This window comes from Lathamus discolor, chromosome 3 (assembly GCF_037157495.1).
Source record: "Lathamus discolor isolate bLatDis1 chromosome 3, bLatDis1.hap1, whole genome shotgun sequence".
Classification (NCBI taxonomy): Eukaryota; Metazoa; Chordata; class Aves; order Psittaciformes; family Psittacidae; genus Lathamus; species Lathamus discolor.
The window spans coordinates 5,064,697-5,079,361 of NC_088886.1; the positions used below are offsets into that span (position 1 = coordinate 5,064,697).

General features: G+C 38.6%; 1 protein-coding gene across 2 annotated transcripts in view; it reads right to left on the reverse strand.

The window, feature by feature from the left end:
* FGGY (FGGY carbohydrate kinase domain containing) overlaps positions 1-14,665 on the reverse strand; it is a 331,539-nt gene that overhangs the window by 310,315 nt on the left and 6,559 nt on the right. The gene's annotated exons all lie outside the window — the stretch shown is intronic.

Here is a 14,665-nt window from a genome sequence, read left to right on the forward strand (position 1 = left end):
ATTAGACCTTCACCACGGTCCCTTCTGTCCTTGAATATTCTGACATTTGAGAAACACAGTTACAACGGGAAGGTTATGACTGATCCGATTAATCCAAATCTCTATAAAACACCCAGAAACTAACTCTGTAGACAAAAGTGGAGAAAAAACCTGTTATTTCTTCTCCTCAGTCTCACAATTAGCTTGTGTTTTGAGCTTTGTATTCTCCAAGCAATCCTTAGTTTGACTCCTCAAGCAAAAGGACCAGCAAGTTGCTAGAAATTCCTCCGAGCTGTGAACTTTGTTCCTTAGTCTCTTTTAAATGAAAAGCAATTCCTGTGAAACCTGGCAGCATAATAACACCGAAGATGTGGGAAACAGAATACAACTCCAGCAGATGGAGCTCAAAAGCAAACAGTCCTGGAACAAGCTGCACAGATGCCTGCAACATGAGCCTTTGCTCAGACAGCGTAGTTGCCAGAAAAGCCTCCACATGAAACCCACCACCATGCAAACATACAGAAAAGATTAATTTTAAGAGCTTCCCTCAATTATTACAATAATCACTGCAGGTAGGGAGATCCTGCATCATTTTAATCATAGAATAATCATAGCTATTTCAGAGGACACTAAGGGCTCAAACCCAAGCATCCATGGCTATTTTCCTGAGTTTTCATCCATGATGAGGGCAGATCTTTTAGATGACTGCTGTTATTGTGCCTTTTATGTCTCAGGTAACAAGCTATGAACACAGGCATGGTGCAGGCAGAATCCAGGGAATGTTGCTATTCGCTCACAAAGCCATTCACAGCACTCACACTGAAAAGAGAGAACTGAAGAAGTTTTGAATCTCCACTGAGTGGATTACTGGCAGGTTTAAAAGCACAGCCTAGCACTCCCTAGTACACGTGTAAGTGAACAAATTTCCGTATGCAAAATTTTACTCTACTGCATCATATACATGTTGTACACTCTTTTTTCCCTATACAAACACTAAGGTATTCCCAAAGTAACTGTACAGAACTCCTTACACGAAAGCACTAACAGACTTACTATGAACCCTCCAGTGGTATCTCAGGGCCCGAATCAAGATTTGATCTTTATTGTGATAAATAATCATTAAGTGTCTGACCTAAAATACCTGAAGGGGGAAAAAAGAACCCAATTTTCTTAAGGGAAAATTCATCTCTACTTTTCTTGTTTGGCTTTGGTATCATACAGTTTGTCCATTCTCCTGCTTCCTGACTGAGCCAGATAAAGTCTTTCTAATAGCTATTCTAACTAGTTAACAAAGTGCTTCTATACACAAGATGACATAAAAACTGTGTAAAGCTATACAATAAGTGTAGCTGACTTCAGCACTGACATTACAAGAATTGACAGTTTGGTTACTGACCAAAGCTAGTCCTTGCCAAGTTAACAGCAAAGTTTATTCCCCACTTCTGTACTTTCCAACCCACCCCAACTTAGTATATTTAGGGAAGAGCCCCTAACAAAGCTCCACAACCACTGACAGCTTTTGCTTCCGTGTAATTTTGTGAAAGGAATAATAAAGTTGATCAATTTGAGTCTTTCTCAAAATACTGATTGACAGGTATCAAAAGTAGGACAAGTCCTGCAGATGCTGGGTATGCCAGGTTTGGAAATCAGGCCACTGATAAGTACTGGAAAGAAAACATGGTGAAAAATCATTGTACCTAGTATGCTGGGAAAGAAGGATGTCAGAATTCTCACAGTAGAAAGAAAGAAAATTAGCAAGAGCAAAGCATTTTGTCCCAGAGACTTTTTTCCTTATCAGGAATTAGCTTACTCTCAGACTGAACTTTTGTGTGTATAAGAAAGCTACACATCTCCAGCTCTTTAAAAGCAATTGTTTCAAACTGGTACACAAGTGTGCACAGCCTTACTTCTTCAGTACAACTTGGGGCCTTGCTATATGACCTCGGACAGCTTCAGCTGTGGTGTTTTAAGAAGCTGCCAGTAAAGCAGTTCAGGTTTAAATGCTAGTCTGGGAGCTGCAGTAGCTAAACAGTTGGCCAGTACCGCACCAAGGGCTGGTGCTGCCAGGCGAGCACTGACAGATCCACCTCCTGGCCTGAGGGAGCTCAGCTTTGATGTGTGTAAGCAGAGTTTGTACATGGGTGCCAGGCTGAGCAGCCACCTTTTCCCCTCCTCCTCTGCCTCTTCTTTTCCACTCCCTCATTTGTGCTGGTAGTGCTGTTTGGAATATTGCAGGATATTTATTTTGGTGTGCATTACTTCCCTTATTCTGTAACCACACAGCTCTACAAACACCTGAAATGACAGGGGGCAATAGGAGAGGTGGAACATAAATGCAGGTACAAGCAGTAGGGATGTGGCATCTTCTGAAAGAAATGCTCACCAGCAATCTTCAAGTTACCACAGATTGAGTCAGAACTCTTAAGTTCATTCTTCCCACTTTAAATTACAGTACAAAAATGCCCAGGCAGATTTTGCACCAGTTTTACCAACTTCATTTGAATTCACACTTTGGGTTAAACAAGCTCAACTTCCCATATGGACGAACCTATAAACCGTGGTTTGACTTTCACAGGGAACATTTTTCATGCCCCTATTAACTTGAAGGAGAACTGTGAGTCCTTATATACCTTATTATGAAACTGTTTTTGTTAGATGACTAACTTTATGCATATATATTTGAAATTATTTAAGAGGGCAGTGAGGTTATTATTCAAAGCCTTCAAAATGGAATTTCTTGCACATGTTCCTGATACTGGCTTCCATGTTCTGTTTTGAATTTACTTAAAAAACACACTACCACACCCAAAAATTAGTTTCAAGCCATTTCCTTGCCCCCCTCTGCTCCCTGTGTTATCATTCTTGTGTGCAGAAATCACTTCTGTGTTTTCCACTGGACAGGAAATGCCAGACTGGCAACAAGAGAGAGGCTTGGGTTTAACTTAATGTTAATTGCTACTGCTTCCATGTGTCAATGGGTTGAATGTGGCAACTCAGTTACCAAAATGCTCTCACACTTAGTATCTTTGATCTCGATTTGCTACTAGCAAAGCCAGTTATATATTCTAAAGGTAAGAATGACAAAGTGTAGTAACAAAGGCAACAAAGCACTCAGGTTAGGGTAGGTAAGATCTGACAAAGTTATTCTTTTTTTTTTTTTTTTTTTTTTTTTTGTTAGAAACAGCTCAATTGCCAAATCTGTTGTAAATTAGGAACACCAGCAACTTAGTTGAAGACTAGTGCCACTGTATCCTATAGCCTTTCTAGTGGTATTTAGTTACAAGTGTTTTGACAGCTCCACCATCCCATCTAAGAAGGGAAAGCTGATGTGATCCCTTTGGGAACGCACTGCCCATCACTCTATGAAGTACACTCCTAACCTCAGCCTTTCCCTGCCTCTTGAGAAGGGTCTAACTTCTATGGTGGCACTGGAGATTTAAGGATATCAAGAAGAAATAAAACTTCTTGTTTTGTACAACTGCATAGAAATGGGAACAAGCAAGACCTAGCACATAGCACTCAAAAATCAAACCAGGTGCCTTGGTGTTTCTGGGGTTCACAGCTGATACCACATCAGACAATGGCACAATAAGCAACGACTTTGAATTCAAATTCCACCTATAGTTTCACATGAGGAGGTACCCATAGTCTTGCACATGATTTTCCATCACTGGTGATAGTGTGAAGCACAGGGGAGATTTACAGCATAGAAATACTGAACTCCTTTTTCAGGTCTTGGCTTAAAAAACAAAATCAAAAAGCCCCAAATAAAATAAGAAATATTTAAAAAAGCCAAAAACTATATCTTGACCTAAATCCTCCCTCTGGTTTGGATCTTCAGAATAATACTGACTTCATAGACATCTACACTCCAATTTAAATGACCTTGTGATTCCATGAGTTAAAAAAGAGTTGTTTTATAAGTATAGGTTGAAAACAAACAGAAACTCAACATGTAGCCAAGTAAAAATGATAGCTTTGGCCTATACAACCAAAAATGATTATTTAGAATGATGTAGCTCCAAAAATATATGACAGGCTCTTGAAATTCAGGAGAAGAGCCAGGATAAGAACAGAGCTCTCAAAAACTGAGACTTTTAAATGGCTTTCTATTTCTTTTGTTGTCATCCATCAGTATTTGCATATTCTAAAGCCTCTCACCTATGAAAAATGATATATTTAAATGTATTTTGATTCACTTCAACTATATTTAAGCACTGCTGTATTTTGAGCTAAACCTGGAGTACTATGATTCACCACATCACTAAAACCCTCCGATTCTTTCAGTTCATTTGCCTAATATATGTTTGCCATGCCTAACATCACAAGCCTCATTCTAACCTTGATTTTCGCTATTATTTGATACTTGATGCACTGAGATCCTTTCCTTAACTCTGAAATCTTAATCTAAGCCAGCTGTTCCACAAGATCTCAACATGTGTGGGATTTTCCCACTAAATGAAAATGATAACTAGGATTTATTTCTTTTTTTTTAAGAGATACAATGTCCGTTGGGAGGTGGCCCCTTTTAAATGAAGGCAAAGAAACTTTCAAAGTTGGTTCACCCATGTGATGTGAAAATGATCCTGTGCAACATGGCTGTGTTCATCAATGCCTTGACCATGTTACAGTTTGAATTACAAAGTTGTGTTGGCTTTTTAAGTTTTCCATTTTTACTGACCTGTGCAGTTTGTTTGATGCTAACAATTAACATGAATATTAATGTATTTGCCCTCTCAGCATCACAGTCCAAGTCTGTTCTTTAAGGTAGTAATGTGCTGCTGACACTGAAGTTCATGTCCAGTTAATCCTCCTCTGAGCGCAGTGGTAGCCCCACTGCCATTCACAGGCTACTTCCACAGTGCCTAAGGTGCGCATGAATTGCCCTCTGTGGTAACCTCCTGTTTTGCATCCTTTTGTCCAAAACAGTGTCTCAGAAACAGAAAATGAGTTCAAACTGATGCATCTAACTTACAATTTGACCTCCACCAACTGCTTGTTACGTTTCATGGCCACCTTTGATGTGGCAGTTGCAGGAAAGGATGGGGGACAGGTTTCTAACATCCCCTCCATGAGGTCCCATGTCTTGTGGCAGGCCATTGGGGATGGGCTGAGCAATAAAATTGCTCAATAAAATATTTCAGCACCATACATTTTTAAATATTTATAGTATATATAGTATTTAATGTAATATATTATGAGCATTAACTATATATATGCAACTATAAAGAAGTTCTACATCCTGCTATTAGAAGCATTTGGTTCCCTTATACCCAATAATCTAAACCAATACATTTAATTCAAATTCGTTTTCTTCTGAATAGCTTATATTGGTGTTCATGGACATCTACACTCCAATTTAAATGACCCCGTGATTCCATGAGTTAAAAAAGGGTTGTTTTATAAGCATAGGTTGAAAACAGACACTCAACATGTAGCCAAGTAAAAATGATCACTTTGGCCTATACAACCAAAAATTATTATTTAGAATGAATATATATACACATACACATAGGTATCTACAGAATGCTATGGGTATATTATTAAAACACAGAAAACTTTAGCATTGAAACAGATAGGTTTTCAATACTATTTTGTTCACGAGACAATGAGAAAGAAGCTTTAGAAAAGAGAAAAGCAGTGTCATACCAAGTAAAGGGTTAAAAATCTACGCAGGGTTTCGGAGTAACAGAATGTTTTCCTGCAAACTCCTTCTATGGCGTGATCCAGGGGAAGGTCCAACTGAAGTGCTGGATGTTCACACAGGATTTCCTATGACTAATGCTGTCAGCATTCAAAACTTTTAATTGAAAATGTGGGTGTTCTACACAGATAGGAAATTTACCATTTCAGATTTCTTATTTGAAAATGAATGGAAATTACTCTGATTTTCAGATTCATTTGCTCTACGTGGAATGATGGCATAAAACAAGGAAGTCACTAAGTGGCATATGCTGGGATTGCCTGCCAAGCTTTTACACAAGTCTTTTCTATCTGGATGGGATTCACAGGAAGCTTGTACAGGAAGGCACTTTCCTTCCTTATTTTTGAAAGGCTTTGTTGCATGGAAATTATGCCAGTGAGTAAAAGAGGGGAAGGGGGAACAAACTACCATCCTGGTGGGTTTGGTGCCAAGCCATGCAAAACTGAAAGTCACATCTAGAGAGCATTAGTGCAACCTGTTGTAAAATAAACTAACACAAAGCAAGCCTACAGAGCACAGATGATGTTTAATAGCTTTAAAAGATTCAGAAAGAAAGTAATATAGATACCAAACCAAAACCGTACAGAAAGCACAAATGTGAGACGGAATCTGCTACAATTATGCTAAATTTGCCAGTATTTCCAGCAAGGATGCCATGGCCATGTACACTCTCTAGTAGGTTTGCTCTGAATTCCACTGCAAGCTCTGGCTGTGTCAGATACTTTTTAAATAGTGATATTTTATGGAATTAACATGAAGTTACTAATAGCACTTGGGCTGCCACAACAATATCCCTTCTTTCACTTCTTAATGTCACGTTGATCCCATTTTCATGGTACTATTGTAACTGCTAGTTGAATCTAAGCTTTCCTCATACCTTGTGACATGAGGGAAAAATAAGGTTGATTCTAGAGTTCATCTCTTTACTTATTGTAGCTAATTCACGGTGCAACTACTTGTTAAAAATCCCTATTCTTTCCTTAATCTGTGTCTTCTAAAATCCTTGGCAGGCATGTTACTGTTCTGTGTACTATGATGCTGTACATATTGAGCCAAAGAATTTGCTTCACTGGGAAGTGTAACAGCAGAAAATCTATCTACAGGTAGACTACAACAGGCCCAGATGCCTCTTCAACATCTACCATGTCATCTGGCAGGAGTCCTACAAGTCTCAGAGAACACAGTTTAATCCCAAGCATCCCATAAACCCAGAACTGCTATTTAGGCAACAGGAGTGTGAAAACCAACCCAAAACAAAGCTTAAAGGCTTTCTCAAATAAGGAATGCTTCTACTGCACAGTAAAGGAGACTGAAGTTGTAAACAAGTGGGTCAATGATAGAGGAATAATGGTGGAAGAGGAGACTCAGAAAGGCAGAAGGGGGTAATGAAAGAACAGAGAGGAAAGTAGTACAGAGGACAATGGAAGACATCAAAAATATTAGAGTGACTGAAGAGATTTTGTAAAGACTGTTGGTGCAATTTTCTCCAGCTGGACATCAGAACAAACATTCAGAGTATGAAAGCTATTATTATGATGCAGGTATAATGAGTCAAGCTTGTGCTTTGTCCACAACATAGCTACAGCATAGGTACCAACCAGATGTGTTCACGTGCTGTGAGAAAAAGCATTACTAGAGGAAAAAAAATCCATGCTGGTGTGTTTTCTTTGCTCCTGTGACCAAAGCAGGTTTGGGGTTTTTGAAAAAGCCTCTTTATGCAGCAAACATTTGCCTGCTCACAATGTACAATACAGGAGTAAGGAATAAAAGAATTAGTTGTAGGAATGGGAATAGAGAAGTCTGAAATGAAAACTTCAGTTCAGATGAGACTGCACATGATTTGCAAAGTGATGGAAACTGAGGGGGCAGCTAGGTCATGCCTTTCCCCTGCTGCATGAATCACTCTTTGAATGGAAATTTGAGTAGGAAGACATAATGGCTTGGGAACAAAGAGAGCTGCTGGAATATCACAGGTGCAGCTGAGCAGAGAAGGACGTTTTGGGATATGCCAAGGAAAGCAAACACCATGAATCTGGAGGAGTTTTCAGGATTTTGTGATTTAGGGAGCTATCCAAATCAACAAGGCTATTTCTCACGGAGTCAAACAGACAGGGGTAGAGCTGAGGTCCTGATTCAATGCTCCAATTCTTCAGTTCCTTAATGTCAAAGTAGAATTCAGAATTCAGACAAAGACAGGAGGTGCCAATGTCCTGCTGATGTTTCTGGGAGTCAAACTTACACGCTGCTGAGGCACCTCTCTGTAGTTCGATATATAATTATATACATTGCTGAATTAGAACTGATGTGAGGTGCAGGAATCCAGATCCTGACATGCAAGAAGACACAGACATTCTGGGAAAACCAAAAGAGTCAGTCAAAGCCAGAGGATTCAAACAGAAAACAGGAAAAGCTGTTGGAATCAGAAAGAGGAGTAACATGAAAACATCTAGTCTGTAAGCCTCAGAAATCCCTCTAGCAATGAGAAATACTACAAACTGAACAAAAGGTACTCACAAATGATAGAATTGTGAACACTAATATGAAAGAAATAATTACATCCCAATGATTTTCTAGCATTGCTATTCCAGGACAGTTAAATTTCATTTTGATGTACAACAAACATGGATTGAATGCAACTAAAAATCCAAGATGATTTTAACTAGTTGATCAGGATGGAGTACAACTGAATGCTAAGAATGGTAATCAGGAAAGAAAGAAGATGTACTGGTGATAGATAAATTCTACTTATCTTACTATTCAGTTAAATCTAAGTTACATTTTAGCCATTTGACATGAAATAACCAAAATCAACTTACTTCTCCTCTAAACACAACTTTCTAGACTAAGAAAGAGTAATGAAGCTAAGCTAAACCAGCACTGACAGAGAATATTTCTTAAACCTGAGTTGCCTTGCTTTTCCACACTGTAGGGACCAATGCTATTGAAAACGTGAGAGGCAAAGAATTAACATAGGAATTACAGTCACTCAAGGGCACAAAGAAACTTGCACAGATCTTATTTAAATGCTGCTAATTATTATCAGTAAAATTATGGCAGTAACAAAACCATAAAGGACTCACAGTGCAACAGCCACCTCCCCAGACTCAAAGAGAAGGAAATACAGAAAACAGCTTCAAGGTAAATAGAGAAATAAGAAACAAAGCTAGGCTATTAAGAAGGTGGGGGGTGGGGGGACATGACTTATGGAGCCCTGAATTGACAGCTGTGGAGAAGGCAGCAGATGCAGGAAATCTTCTCTGATGTATTACATGAAGTCTATCAGGAAGACTCATCCAGGCCCAACTGTTTCAATTGCCCTTTAATAGAGTTAAAGAACGAATTAACTGAGCCCCTATTTACTACTTTCTGCTGTCCCTCTTGCAGGACTACAGTGTCTTTTTGCTGCTGCTGCTGCTACTGGTGGTGGTGGTGGTACTAAAAGCTAAGCTTCCTACTGCTAAGGCAGAACTCTTGCTGCATTTTTAACAGAGTAATTATAACACAATTTTTCTTACCAGAATAAAGAAATATTGAGATTGTTTTCCACACTAAGCTGAAGTAAGTTTTACCTTTCTTCAAGTTCAGGAAAAAACCAGCTGTAGAACTAAATAAATGGATTTACTCTGACATAATAAATACAATTTATATATGTTTTACGGTAAATGGATTCCTCAGAGAGGGCAAAATTTCAAAGTGTGTGTGTGGAGACTTCATTAGCAAGACATTGTTTGGGCAAATGTCTGTACTATGTCTGATGCTTGACATCTAACTGTAATAACTTCATAAATAACAGCAATTAAAACTGCTTTATGAGGTGGCAAAACGTGATTTCCTTTCAAAGTCACATTAGTCTCTAGTCATATCTACAGAATTTTACAATCAAGAAGAACAAAATCCTGCTCATATACCTGTGTACATTCAGAATAGCTTTTCACAAATTACATCTACAGGGCAAATCCAGCCAAAAGGCTCTGTGGGACATGCAGAGGCAGCACTATATTCACCTTCTGGGAGCAATGCTGCCTGTAATGTTAGTACAGGGGGGGTAAGGAGGATCTTGGTCTTCAACAGTTAAAGAACTTCAATACAGTATTTCCTTCTGTAAGATGCACTGACACAGTGCATGTTCCTAACTCCAAACCACAAGAGCTGGTTTGGAAAAGAAATCTGCCCATTTTGGAGAAAACCTTTGGCCCTCTCCAAAACTCCATTTGGTTTTGCTGTTCCTTGAAGCTGCCTCAGCATTTAGTAACTTAATACTTTTACAAACACTTACATTTGTGCTAATCATATAAGGGTTAGCATTTTTCCATAACTGCTTTCTATTAGCATGGGTCTGAAAGGACACACTCAAACCTATAAAATTTTAAGATAAAAATCATGATACTAACAAAACTTTAAGCCAATGAATTGGAAAATGGTATCTCATTAATAAAATCAGTATTAGTGGCCAGGTTATTCAATAGATTAAATAGGGAAAAAAGTTGTCAAATTTAAATTAAGCTTGTAACAGTAAAACTTCAGCAGAATAAATATATGTGGAAACAAATAACTAATAATACTCATCACTTAGACACAAAAGAAAATGTACTATTTCTTTTTCTTACTTTGCATTATGAAAATTGCCGTAAATAAATATATATCACCATTGACATTTGTTCTATTTGTTTCAAACCAACTTCTGTTTTCTTTATTATGTTCTGAATCATGGCCATTGCCTTGCTTTAGCTCTGTGAAGCTAAGTTAGAAAGCTTTTTTCCTCCTATCTCTACTATGTAGCTTCCCAAAAAACTCCCTGGCAAGTAAGCACATTAAGAACTGTGGAAAAATACTTAAATCTCATGATTCAAAAACCTGAATGCAAAAATATGGTTTCCGAAATGTACAAATATATGTACGGTAAGCTGCAAAACAATCCTCATCCTAACTTTTGGCTGAGTTATGGCTGTTAAGCCACATTCCTACACTTGGATCCAGACAAACAGCTTACTCTACTCTATCAGCATTTACACCATTGAGGCGCTTTGCAGATGTGGATCATCCACTTACAGTTACCTCAGGTTGGGAATGTCATAAAAGTATACACTAATCTTTGGAAAGAAGAACATTTTGCATCGTACAGGTGCAGCACTTAACAGGGTCATAGTTTTTTGTTTATACTTGAGGAAATAGCACTACAGTGTGGGGATAACATTGTGACTTTGTTTGGAAATAGAATAAAATACCTGAATTATTATATCACCTATTGCATTAGCATCCATGAAAAGCAGACAAAACAGGGAAGCTGTACCTTCTGTGAGGCACCTCTGTCAAGGACAGGACCTGGCAGAGGACTCTGAAGGGGTGGTTGTGCCCTGCCAATGCCTAAGGTGCAGATTGGATTAGATGGGAGCCTGGAGTGTGAGTTTAGATTAAAAACATGAGACTGGATAGATCAGCTTTCCCCTCCCTCCAGCAGGTCCCTGCTCAGCCCCTGATGATGATACACATGTTCCGTGTGTGCCAGTCCCGCTCAAACGGCAGCACCACTCTAGGGAACACCTCACATTTAAATACGAGCCAGGGTAGAGATTTCTCAGCACCAGGAAGGCCCCAAGTCTGTCTCTACAGCAATATGACTAACACAAACAAGATCACTCAGTGCCAAAGCTCCCCTTTGACTTCCCTGATTTACTGCAGTTCATCTTTAGGCAAAACTAAGCACTACATTTTGTCTCTCTTGCAGACATTCTGACTAGTCAGCTTCTCTCCCAGTGCTATAATCAGTCAAGTGCACTCTAATCATCATTGTGAACACTTCTAGCACTCCTATTTCTCAATCTAGTTATACCTAAATATAGTTCAACCTCAGCCAGTTAGGCCATGCTTAGATTTCTCATTATCCAAAACAAAGCTTTACTCAGGAGCCATGTTTATTAATGAAAATACATTTCTCCATCCTTCATGATGTTTAGATAATGATGTTGGCTTTATTATCTCTTACAGACTGGTTATTCTACAGCGAGATATGTTCCCAATAAGCAGTTGGCATTACCGCAAACAACTGTCATAAATGAAAATACACATTGGGAAACATAAAAATATCACGGTGAGTGAAACTGTGTTATTAATGTTTGACTTTCCATCAATTTGATCGAGAAAATGCCCTAGAGAATATAAGGAGTTACTGGAAGTCATTCAGTTGCATTACATGCCGTTTCAGCAGAAGACAGCAACAGGCACAGCGGGAAAGCCTCGGTGGAGAAATGGTGACCTCTACAGGTTCTTCACTCCGGCGGCCACACCACCTCCCGTGTCCACCTAACAGCCTGCAAGGTGTAGTTTGGGTTGCTTTCATCTTGGAGAAATTAAACTAGAGAAAATTAAATGTATATTCGATGATGACCTAGCAACATAAAATAAACTAGAAAATACGGGCACGTGTTAATTTAAGACATAAATGTTCATCTTTGAGAAGTCAGAAAACAGTACTTCAAAGGACAAAAACTTCAAAGCACTCCGTAACTTCAAAGCACTGCACTAATATTAATAAACACTTGGGACATGTCTGTGAGGTAGAAAATATTTCCTTTTTTAATGCTTGTGTAAACAGGGCACAGGGATTAAGTGATTTGCCCAAGGACACAAGTTAGTAGCACAACTGAGATTGCATATCAGAAATAACTGGCTCAAGCCTCACAGCTATAGCCATGTTAAAACAGTTCCCTATAAGGGCACTTACTTGGCAGAGGCCAAAATAGAGATATTTCCTATCAACAGCATCGCCTGCCCTTTCAGAGTCCTGCTCTAAACTCTACCATGCTGTTTCCAGCTGCACTAGTACCAATCAGAACTTTTTACTACATTCTTCTCAAGTAAAACAAAAAATCTCTTCAATGCACGTCCCCTGATCTGAGCTATGTGATATACACCCTTAATGCAGAGCACAAAGATCGTTAAGTGCTATCTGCCAAAGAAGACAGAAGGAAACACCTTAATTTTCTCTGCAAAATAACCTAACAGGGAACAGTCCTTGGGCACATGCAGCCAGAAGAAATAGAAGTGCTTAGCAAGGAAAAGAAAAATCACCTTATGCCCCTCAGACAACAAATATATGTAAAGGATAATGATAAATGTAAAAGATTTGCCTTTTCCTCTCTCCAACTTACTTCTTTTCTTAGATCTTTAGTAATATTAAATTTTGCCACTCTTGTTTTTAATGAAGAGCTTCCTGACAACCCCACAAGTTTGTGGTCTCATGCACTTAATTAAAGGAGAAGAGATGTGGAACCTTAATATTTCTCCCTTCTCTAAAACATTTATGTCAAATAAATAGAGTTAATATGTTAAAAAAAGATATAAACAAAAAACATGCTTCAAAGAGCCAATTCTCAATCTCTTTGTGAAGTCATTGTTGGAACAAAGGCTCAGTTCTAAAAGTAGCTAAATACTAATTAAAAAATAAGAGCTTTTAAAGCACAACTTCTAAAACTGAATCTATACCACAAGCTTCCAAAATTTCCTTGTCAAATGTGATTCTTGTTTTAAGACAAATTTTCCTCGTTAGTCACATACTTATCATGAAGAACTTGTTTAAAAAAATGCATTATTCTATTTTGAACACTGATTTGCATCTAGTAACAACTGATGTGCTGCATATTATTTTCCCCAAATGAAGTCCCCCGGTGGCTCTGAGAGAGATGCTGCCTGGATATATTGATCAAATGTTCCTCCTCAAGGCCAGTTAGGAGTACTGCACCCTTTTTTTGTACCGTTTGCCAATAAAACTTCAGTATCCAGAACACCAGAAAACTACTGCCGTGCTGTTAGACTTAAAAAGAGTATCACAATCTCTGGTTTAGAAGTTTTCAGGAGTTCCAAAGATCCTGGTGCTGTCCGTATTAATGATACAGCTCAGAACTAATGTAACATTTCCCATTGCCAGAACTTAAAACTGCTGTGAAGGTAATTATAGAATCATAGAGTAGTTTGGGTTGGAAAGGACCTTAAGATCATCCAGTTCCAACCCCCTGCCATGGACAGGTATGTCTCACACTACACCTTGTTGTTCAAGGCTCTGTCCAGTCGGGCCTTGAACACTACCAGGGATGGAGCATTTTCCACTCCTTTGGGCAACCTGTTCCAGTGCCTCACCACCCTCACAGTAAAGAACTTCTTCCTTCAATCTAACTTGAACTTCCCCTGCTGAAGATTAAACCCATTACCCCTTGTCTTTTCACTAGAGTCCCTGATGAAGATTAAGTATTACTATGTCTATTTTGCATGGGAACACTAACAATAATGACGTAAAGATCCCATTTCAGCAACCTTTAAGCGAGGCCTATTAATTTACCCACGACATGGAAAGATCTTCAGTACTTTGTTAAGTCAAAACTTCAGACTGAATAACTTGTAGATCACAGACTGAGTCATTCACAGATTTGGGAACACAACTTACACCTCCTAACTCCCTACAATAAAGCAAGGTTTCCCATGTTAGGCATTACTAATCATTACCTAAATGACAAAGGTTTTGCTGTTGTTGGTGTAGTGCCCTTCCTTGCATTTCAGAAGAATTTTTGGGCTCTTACATTGGCTGTCAAACTTGCTGACTTGGTAACTGGCTGCCTTTCAAAATATATATTAAAAATCTCACCTTTCACGGCTATTTCTTCAATAAATCTTTATATATATATATAATAAGCTTTGTGATAGTACTTATAAAACTAAAGTCAACAGAAAACAAATTAAAACTCTTATCAGTCACATTGTACATACTATTAAAGAAAATCCCAGCAAAGGCAGCAGGACCCAGCAGAAAGGGTGCTGAGCTAAGAAACACACGGCAACATTTCCCATTTGCTTAAATAAGGTCAAGCTTTCAGCTTCTCAGCTCGTTTTACTTCTAGCTCTTACAGAACTCTGTAATCTCCATTTCTCTCTCAGTTGCTTTCAAAATGTGTAGGTGATTATTATTTCCTTCTCTCCATAAGGAATTTTAAC